We start from the raw sequence: 9,859 nt of genomic DNA on the forward strand, positions 1-9,859 counted from the left end.
AGTATCGGTGCCGGTCTCAGTCTCAGCGCCGGTCTGCATGTCGGTCTAAGTCCCCGATGCGATAGGTGGGCCCAGCAACAACATCCGTTGATCGTCAGCAATGCTCAAAAATTCGTCTGCCGCCAGGTAGACGTTGTCGCAATCACCAGAACCCTGTCTTTCATCGTTGCTAGCCATGTTTCCTACGATTAAATCTAGTCAATTAATCTAGCCTTAATAAAATGAATAATGACATAAAAAGGCCTATGTTAGGACCGTTGACTCCTTCCCGGTGTGGCAAATCCCAGGCACTCGATATGTCCTAGTTTGTACCACAAGTCACGCCGAAATTCATGGAATATTTCGGCATGACCTTTGCTAAAAATTGGACAAATCGAGCACCTAAAATTTGCCAGAACGGAAATGAATCAACATTCCGGCAAAACATAGGCCACTCGGCTTCATTTCCTGCAAACAACAAAAGGCCACTCGGCCACAATCGAACCACTTCTATGTTGCATATAACAAGACCACTTAAGAATATGTACATGAGAAACTACAACAGTAGCTAAAGATGAGCAAACACAATTGAGGAATTTGCATATATCATGACCACTTCAAATTTGCATCTCCTAGTGTTTGACACTTCAAGAAAATCTACACAAATCTCATGCTCTCTCAAACTCAATTCAAAAACCAAATATAGATTATATTTAGTTAACTACTAAACTAAATTTTACTCTAAACTAAACCCTACTACCTTAATTAACATCTAGTTAAACAAACTCAATTCAAAAACTAAACCCTACTGAACTAATTAACATCTACATTATCTACTACATAACATCTATTATTACCCTAACTAAAAAACATCTACTATTAACCCTATTGCCCTAGTTAACCAGTACCACCACTACTACTAATTACCATCTAGTACTACTACTACTAAAAAACATTATCTATGAACCCTACTACTAATTAACATCTACTACTACTGCTAATTAACATGGCGGGAAGAAAATGCAGAGAGAGAGGAGGGGTGGGGGCAGGGGTGGGGGACTTACAGAGAGGGGAGAGATGGTGGCGGGGAGGTGCTCGGCGAAGGAGGCAGGGGCAGGGAGGGCGGGCTTGGGCTCGGGCAGCGGCAGTCCTGGGCGGGCTCGGGCGGCGGTGAGGTCAAGGGCGGCGGCGGTGAGGTCGAGGGCGGCGATAGTGAGGTCGAGGGCGGCCTCGGGCGCCGGCGGTGAGGTTGAGGGCGGCCCCGGGCAGAGACGGTGAGGTTGCGGGTGTCGCCGTCGGCAGGAGACGGCGGCAAAGTGGGGCGACGGTGAATTGGGGAGACGGAGGCGGAGTGGGGCGAGGGATTTGGGGAAGAAGTGGTGGCCGGGTGGAGGGAAACCGCTGGTTAAGTCAAACAAAGCAGTAGAGCGTTACTGAAAACACGCTATAGCTAAGTTAGCTATAGCGCGTTTAACTAAACGCGCTACTGCTATGCCTTTTCTCTTTTTTACCCTTTTTTATTTATTTTTCTTTACATTTTATCTTTTCCTTTTTCCTTTTTCTATTTCTTTCATTTTCATTTACTTTTCTATTGGCTTTTCATTTTATTTTATTTCCATTAGCAGTAGCGCGTTTCTACGTAAACGCGCTGCTACAACAGTATTAGCGGTAGCGCTGTTTCTATAAGACCGCTACTACTATGTGTATCCTATCGGCTTAGTAGTGGGAATTTTAGTAGTAGCGCTTTTATCGCTAGACGTGTTACTGCTATATATGTATCTGTAGCGCTATTATTCAGCATGCGCTACTGCTATGTAGCACTAGCGCGCTTTTTTAACAAGTGCTACTGCTAAAGATCTGTGTATAAGGTTTTTCCTAGTAGTGGGAAATAGGGATTTGTAGAGGTGTCAGAGCTCAAAGCGAAAAACTTAGAGATAAAAACATTTTGGGAGGTGTGTCATTCCCACCAACAAAAATGACTTAGAGTTCCCAACACTTTCCATGCTAGATATATTATAGGTGGTTCCCAAACAAAAATTAAAGTTTATTCCTTTTTCAACCAAACTTTCACTTTCCATGGCTAGTCGTATCCACGGTTGCCCTCCATAACAACATTTTCCAAGGAATTTATTATTTTAAAACATAAAGTAAATTCATTTTTCATTTCGGGACTGGACATCCCTGATACCTTTGCCTTACTCTCGTGCAATGACAAGTGAATAAACACTCATCGTGAGAATAACACATCTAGCATGGAAAAAATTAGCCACCTCTCACCGCTCATCGAGCGAAACGAACACACAAGAGACAAGTTTATTTTGAAAATTAGAGATGACACAAACAAATTTGCTTAGAACGGCAAAATAATACCGCATATAGGTAGATATAGTGGACTCATGTGCAAAACTGGTTTAAAGGTTTTTGGATGCACAAGTAGTGATCATACTTGGTGCAAAATGAAGGCTAGCAAAAGATTGAGAAGCGACCAACAAAGAAATGAATAATCTCATAAGCGAGCATTAAGCATAATTAACACCGAATAATGCATCACAAGTAAGATATAATTTCATTGCATAATTATTGACTTTCGTGCTTGCATAGCGAATCATAAACCTTAACATCAATATTCTTACTAAAGCATAATTACTCATCAACATAACTCACATATCACATCATCATATCTCAAAACTATTACTAATAATCAAGTTTATTTTGTCCAATGATCTTCATTTATTATATCCTTCTTGGATATCTATCACTTTGGGACTAATTTTAATGTGTTGCTTTTGACAAGCTCAAACAAATATAAGTGAAGATCATGAGCATAACATTTCTTTCTCTCAAATTAATTTAAGTGAAGCAAGAGAGAATTTCTTGAAAATTTTACTAACTCTCAAATAAATCTAAGTGAAGCACGAGAGCATTTCTTCAAAATAAATCACACCGTGCTCAAAAAGATATAAGTGAAGCACTAGAGCAAGTCCATAGCTCATGAAAAATTAAGTGAAGCATAGAGAGCAATTCTAACAAGTCATGGCATAATTTTGGCTCTCTCAAATAGGTGTGTCCAACAAGGAATCAAGACTTAAAACACAAAATAAAACAAGCAAAGACTCAAATCATACAAGACGCTCCAAGCAAAACACATAGTATGTGACGAATAAAAATATAGCTTCGAGTAAAATACCGATGGTCGTTAGAAGAAAGAGGGGATGCCACTCGGGGGCATCCCCAAGCTTAGTTGCTTGCTCTCCTTTGGATAAAAGCTTGGGATGTCGGGGCATCCCCAAGCTTAGTTGCTTGCTCTCCTTTGGATAATAGCTTGGGATGTCGGGGCATCCCCATGTTTATGCTCTTCTTACTCCTTATTCCTTCATCCATCATAAGATAACCCAAAACTCGAAAACCTCAATCACACAAAACTCAACAAAAGCCTTCGTGAGATCCGTTAGTACTCCCTCCATTTTTGTATACAAGGCCACAAACTCATATTACAGGTACCAAGGTAGAAATTAATGCCTACTTAAGCCAAAGTTGCAAGCTAGTCTTTTTTTTCTCGCTTGACGTGTTAATTAATGTGCATTTTCTCTTCAACACACAACAAGACAACCCTCTCACTCCTCATTGGTTGATTAATGTGGTACACGAAAACCAACCTTCTCACTCCCACATGCATGCAAGGGATATTAATGTCCTCGGTTGCTAGTACGAGGCGAACCTCATCAATTTTACCTCGATTGATGTTAGTGGCCTTGTATATATGCAAATTGTAATTTTGATAGTGGTCTTGTATACAAAATGGAGGGAGTATAAGAAAACAAATCACTACTATAAGTACTGTAGTAAACCAATTAGTATTTTGTTCTTGCATTATATCTATTATATTCCAACTTTTATTATATCTATTGTATTCCAACTTTTATATGGGCAAAACTCATCAAATAAAACCATAGAGCCATCAAAACAAGCACACAACGCAAACAAAACAGAATCTGTCAAAAACAGAATAGTATGTAGAAATCTAGATGTTTCGAGTACTTCTGTAACTCAAAAAACTCTGACAAATTAGGAAGGCCTGAGAAATTTTTATATTGATCCACTTCAAAAGGAATGGGTATTTTATCACTCTCTGGTTAAAAATGAGAATTATTTTCGTGAGCACAATAGTTTTTGTTTTTTCAGCAAGATCAAACAACTATCACCCAAGAAGATCCTAAAGGCTTTACTTGGCACAAACACTAACTAAAACATAAAAAAACACAACCATAACAGTAGCATAATTCTGTTAACACTCAAAAACGGGAAGCAAAAGGCAAAAATAAATTTTATTCATTGGGTTGCCTCCCAACAAGCGATATAGTTTTACGCCCTTAGCTAGGCATAAAGCAAGGATCTACGTTTTGTCATCATTCTTCTTAATTCCCTTAGAGGTATTTTCATCATGGGGCTTTGTAAAAACAACATAAAACATATTGTCCATGGAAACCTTAGCATTATTAAGTTGCCCATTATCATAACCCCGTTGATTTCCGGCAATAATCCAAGAATAATGTTGGTTAACATTATTAAAAACTTGTTGAATTACATCTAGGATCGGGACTTCCTTTTTAAGATTATCATCAAATATTTTATTATCCCCAAGCAAATGTCTTAAAGCATAATCACTATTGTAAATAATAATGTTGGCATCTATCACGGGCTTTTCACGATTCATACCATAAAAAACAAAGATTTCCCTAGCTTCCCGTATGATATAGTCAAACTCATTCATAAGAACGAGAGAGGCCAACTTTTTAGCCTTAGGATTCTTTATAATAGTGAGCTCAAAAAAAAATCTTTGCAAAGTAGGATGGGTACGGATAAATTTTCTTTCAAGTTTCAGAAGTAGCGCTGAAATAGCATCCGCATAAGATCTAGTAGTTCTAAGTATAAGAGCATCATCAAGACTTAGATTTCCCACACAATTGAAAAATTCTTGGATACGTTCCTTTCCCATAGCATTCTCTTGCCCCAAGATAAAAGTTTTAGCATCCAGATTGCTCGTACGTCCAATCTTAGGAGTTAGGCCATCATCTGTTGGTGCCATACCGAAATCACTCATGGTTGCAAGCAAATGATAGATCTGACTAGAAAACGGTGAACGAAAAAGAGGGGCGAATAAAACGGCAACTTTTTATGAAGTGGGGGAGAGGAAAATGAGAGGCAAATGGCAAATAATGTAAATTGTGAGGAGATGAGATTTGTGATTAGGAACCTGGTATATGTTGAAGATCCTCCCCGACAATGGCGCCAAAAATCCCTTTTGATGTCGCTTGAAGCTGCGTCGGTATTTCCCCAAAGAGGAAAGGATGATGCAGCACAGCGGCGGTAGATATTTCCCTCAGATATGAAACCAAGGTTATTGAACCAGTAGGAGAACCAAGCAACACAACATAAACAACACCTGCACACAAATAAAAACTACTCGCAACCCGACGTGTTAAAGGGGTTGTCAACCCCTTTTGGGTAACGACGCCAGAAATTGGCAAACGGACGTGACAGAGTTGTAAATATTGTTAGATCGAATGCCAAATAAAATAAATTGCAGCAATGTATTTTCGTATTTTTGGTTTAGTAGATCTAAAAATAAAAGGCAAATAAAATAGATCGCGAAGGCAAATAATATAAGAAAGAGACCCGGGGGTCGTAGGTTTCACTAGTGGCTTCTCTCGAGAAAAATAGCAAACAGTGGGTAAACAAATTACTGTTGGGAAATTGATAGAATTTCAAATAATCATGACGATATCCAGGCAATGATCATTACATAGGCATCATGTCCAAGATTAATAGACCGACTCCTGCTTGCATCTACTACTATTACTCCACACATTGACCGCTATCCGGCATACATCTAGTGTATTAAGTTCATGGAGAAACGGAGTAATGCAATAAGAACGATGACATGATGTAGACAAGATCTATCTATGTAGAGATAGACCCCATCGTTTTATCCTTAGTAGTATTGATACATACGTGTCGGTTCCTCTTCTGTCACTGGGATCAAGCACCATAAGATCGAACCCACTACAAAGCACCTCTTCCCATTGCAAGATAAATAGATCAAGTTGATCAAACAAAACCCAAATATCGGAGAAGAAATATGAGGCTATAAGCAATCATGCATATAAGAGATCAAAGAAACTCAAATAACTTTCATGGATAAAAAAATAGAATTGATCATAAACTCAAAGTTCATCCGATCCCAACAAACACACCGCAAAAAAAGTTACATCATATGGATCTCCAAGAGACCATTGTATTGAGAATCAAACGAGAGAGAGGAAGCCATGTAGCTACTAATAACTACGGACCCGAAGGTCTACAAAGAACTACCCACGCATCATCGAAGAGGCGCCAATGGAAGTGGCGAACCCCTCCGTGATGGTGTCTAGATTGGATCTGGTGGTTTTGGACTCTGCGGCGGCTGGAATTGATTTTCGTCGACTCCCCTAGGGTTTCTGGAATATTGGGGTATTTATAGAGCAAAGAGGCGGTCCGGGGGCACCCGAGGAGGGTTGTGCTCTCCTCGGAGCACCCCCCAGGTGCAGCCTTAGCCCATTAGGTTTCTTCTGGTCAACAAAAAATCTACGTAAAGTTTCGTTGCATTTGGACTCCGTTTTGTATTGATTTTCCACGATGTAAAAAAACATGCAAAAAACAGCAACTGTCACTTGGCACTATGTCAATAGGTTAGTAGCAAAATGATATAAAATGACTATAAATGATTATAAAACATCCAAAATTGATAATATAACAACATGGAACAATTAAAAATTATAGATATGTTGGAGACGTATCATCGGGTAGGTCGCATTGTAGAAGATGGGCAAGAGTTGCGCCTGGGCGGTGGTGAGGGTCGCCGCCGCAAGAAGCACAACCACCGTTGCGCGTCGCGCCAGCGCCACCATCTCCCCCTAGAACCCTTGCGAGAGAGATGGAATAAGAGAAATGTGATGCTACTCTCCCGGTCTACCTCTACCACCAGTGGCGGAGCTAACCGAAAATCATTGGGGACAAAATACAAATCATCATTGTTTGGGGGAGCAAATGCTAAAAAACTATATAATCTAAGACCACCTACAAAAATTTCCTTCAAGGCTGGGGGGCATCGCCCCCCCCCCCCCGGCCTCAACATACCTCTGTTGCTCTCTACCTCTCTATGTACTTCCTTCTTGAAGAGGGATCCGTTGGTAGCGTACGCCCGGGCGATACCATTCGTGGTGCTGTTACTAGCGGCGTCGCCGCCGAAGAGCTCTTGGTCCGAATGAAGGAGGATGCGTCGGGCGATCAGGTCACTGAAGAATGCGTTGTCAAACTTGTATGGTCCTTGCAGCTCCAGCGGTGCAAGGTTGTTGTCACCGCCAGTCCAGGGGAAGACGCCGGTGCGGAGCTACGAGGCAAACATCGAGTCTATGCCCATGTCGTTGTATATATATGTATGGAACTTGGAGCACTGGGCGAACCCGACCGTGTGCGCCTCGGACATCGCGGTATGGTCACGAGCGTCGAGGCCCTTGGCTCTGAACGAGCGGAGCATGAGGAGTGATGATAGAGGGCTTGGAAGGTTAATGCTCGGGCTCATCGTGAGAGAGTATCTCCGCCCCAGCATCACCATCCTGTTGCCCCCCCCCCCCCCCCCCCCGAGTTGCACGCCATCAGCTCGTCACCCAACGTTATGGCATTTCTAACCGATCCCCAATAAATAGTGCAGTATCTGGTGAAGTAAACTTCATTTGCATTTTATTTTCAGCTATTGGAACACTTTTCTTTACTTCTTTATTTCATTCAATGACATTTTGATACATTTTAGTGGATAATTCATCAATTCTTCGCTGCGAGAGTAAGATTAAAGAAAACAAGAATCATAATTAGACATTTAGAAAGATATACAACTTTCATAACTGCTCCCACTAGTTGGATTTGAGCTTGCACACTTCTTCTTTTTTTATTCTAAAGAAGTAGACGTTGATTTGTATCTAATCTCATCTCTAGCCTCTATTCTAGCAACGAGTGCATGAGCATCTATCAATTTTCGTGCTATCAATAGATTGATGTAATGTTCTTCCTAATACCAAAAATTGCATCCATCCTACACGCAAATTTGAGCAAACAATGAGGTACCAAAATTGCGCCAAATCCGGTGAACAACCGAATCAAAAGAAGCACATACCCCGTTATTTTTGCACTTTAAGAACACCCATCTGGGATGTTCCAGCATGGTAGAAACTTGGCGCACCACCTACCTCATGCAGTCGTCGCACTTTATGACCAGCAACGGTGAGTCGACGAGCCGTTGGGCCAGCGCTGAGCCCGGGCGACGGCCCGGTGTGTCTCTTTCGGTGAACCACCGACGAGAGAGATTCAAGTGGCTAGTGGTGGAGCCGATACTTGCATGCGGCGTGGAGGCATTGCCGGGGCTGTGCGATCTGGTTCCCGGCAATCCATGGCAATGCGCAATCGCTGGCAGCCGAAAGTGCCTAATTTGGCGGCGCTGCCAGCAGCTGCAAATCCACCGGTTCTGCGCCGACGACGGGATGAGGAGGCATCCAAGTGGTCAAGGACCGCGGCGGAGCCTACGAAGCATCTGCGGCGGCGTGCGGGTGCTGGAAGGGGGTGGCAGGGGCGGTGTCGGCACAGATGCGGCGTGGGAGTGGAGCGGGGGAGGCATTGAAGGAGAGGTGCGGCTTTTACTCAGCCGTCGAGCGGTGGAGAAATATATGGAGGTTCGCCGCGGCTGAGTATAATTTTTACTCCACTAACACTGATTGGGGATCAGCTAGGTGCAGGTTAGAGGAGTAAAACCGATTTTTTACTCCTCTAACCGGTTATAGGGGATCGGTTAGAAATGCCCTTAGTCGAATTCTCGAGAGCATGTCGTAGCCATATACAAGAAAAACTGGGTTGAGCCTTGATACCGGCATACCAGGGTGACAACGTCACGAGCGGCGAGGGCCAGTATGTCGGCGCAGGAGACGGTGGCCTTGCAGGAGGCCTCGACCTAAGTCTTGATGTCGTCCATAATCTCGTAGCTGCGCACCGAGTTCGCGTTTGGCACCGCGTTCTTCTCGACGGTGAAGTTGGTCATGTCATCGAGGAGTACAGAACTGTCGCAGCTCTGCAACACACGCACGCGTCAATGGTCCAACCAGAACGAGAAAGATTTCGAACCGGGTGGATGAGAGGTAACTTGCATTGGTGAAGCAGCCGTGGAAGAAGAGATGGAGAATGGAGGCACCCATGCGCGCCTCCGTCTGCACGGCATGTGCCATGCCATGACGCATGATTGGCTGGAGTGTCGTGCAAGTCGCGTCATAGAAGGTGTGGGAGAGCTATGCCTGGGCAGCGGCGAGGGCCACCGCCGCCGCAAGAAGCACAACCACCGTTCGCGCCAGCGCCACCAGCTCTGTCGAGAACACTTGCGAGAGAAATGGCATAAGAGGAAGGTGCTGCTACTCTGCCAATCTACCTCTAGCTCCCATGGCGGAGCTAGCCCAAAATTACTGAGGGCGAAACATAAATCATCAGTGTTTGGGGGGCCAAGTGCTAAAAACAGAAATCTAATCTAAGCCTTCCTAAAAAAATTCATTGAATTGATCCAAGGCTAGGAGGCACCGCCCCCCCCCCCCCCCCCCCCCCCCCCACCATAGCTCCGCTCGTTGTCTACCTCTCTATGTACTCCCTCCTTCATTCAATTTGGGTACAATGGATTGTTTGCTGGTCGACTCAATTAAAGACGAGGGCGCTTTTCATATTTCTGATCAGGCTACTTTCTCTCTCCACGTCATGCTTGGCGACTTACAGAATAACTTCTTGTCTTTGCGTACATTGTAAACCAGTGGAT

At 43.3% G+C, this 9,859-nt stretch overlaps 1 pseudogene; it reads right to left on the bottom strand.

The window, feature by feature from the left end:
- Window positions 1-301: 301 nt before the first annotated feature.
- On the bottom strand, window positions 302-9,452 carry LOC125516793 (peroxidase P7-like; annotated as a pseudogene).
- Between the last annotated feature and the right edge of the window lie 407 nt (window positions 9,453-9,859).

The sequence above is a fragment of the Triticum urartu genome, chromosome 2A (assembly GCF_056163025.1).
Source record: "Triticum urartu cultivar PI428250 chromosome 2A, HENAU_Tu73, whole genome shotgun sequence".
Classification (NCBI taxonomy): domain Eukaryota; kingdom Viridiplantae; phylum Streptophyta; class Magnoliopsida; order Poales; family Poaceae; genus Triticum; species Triticum urartu.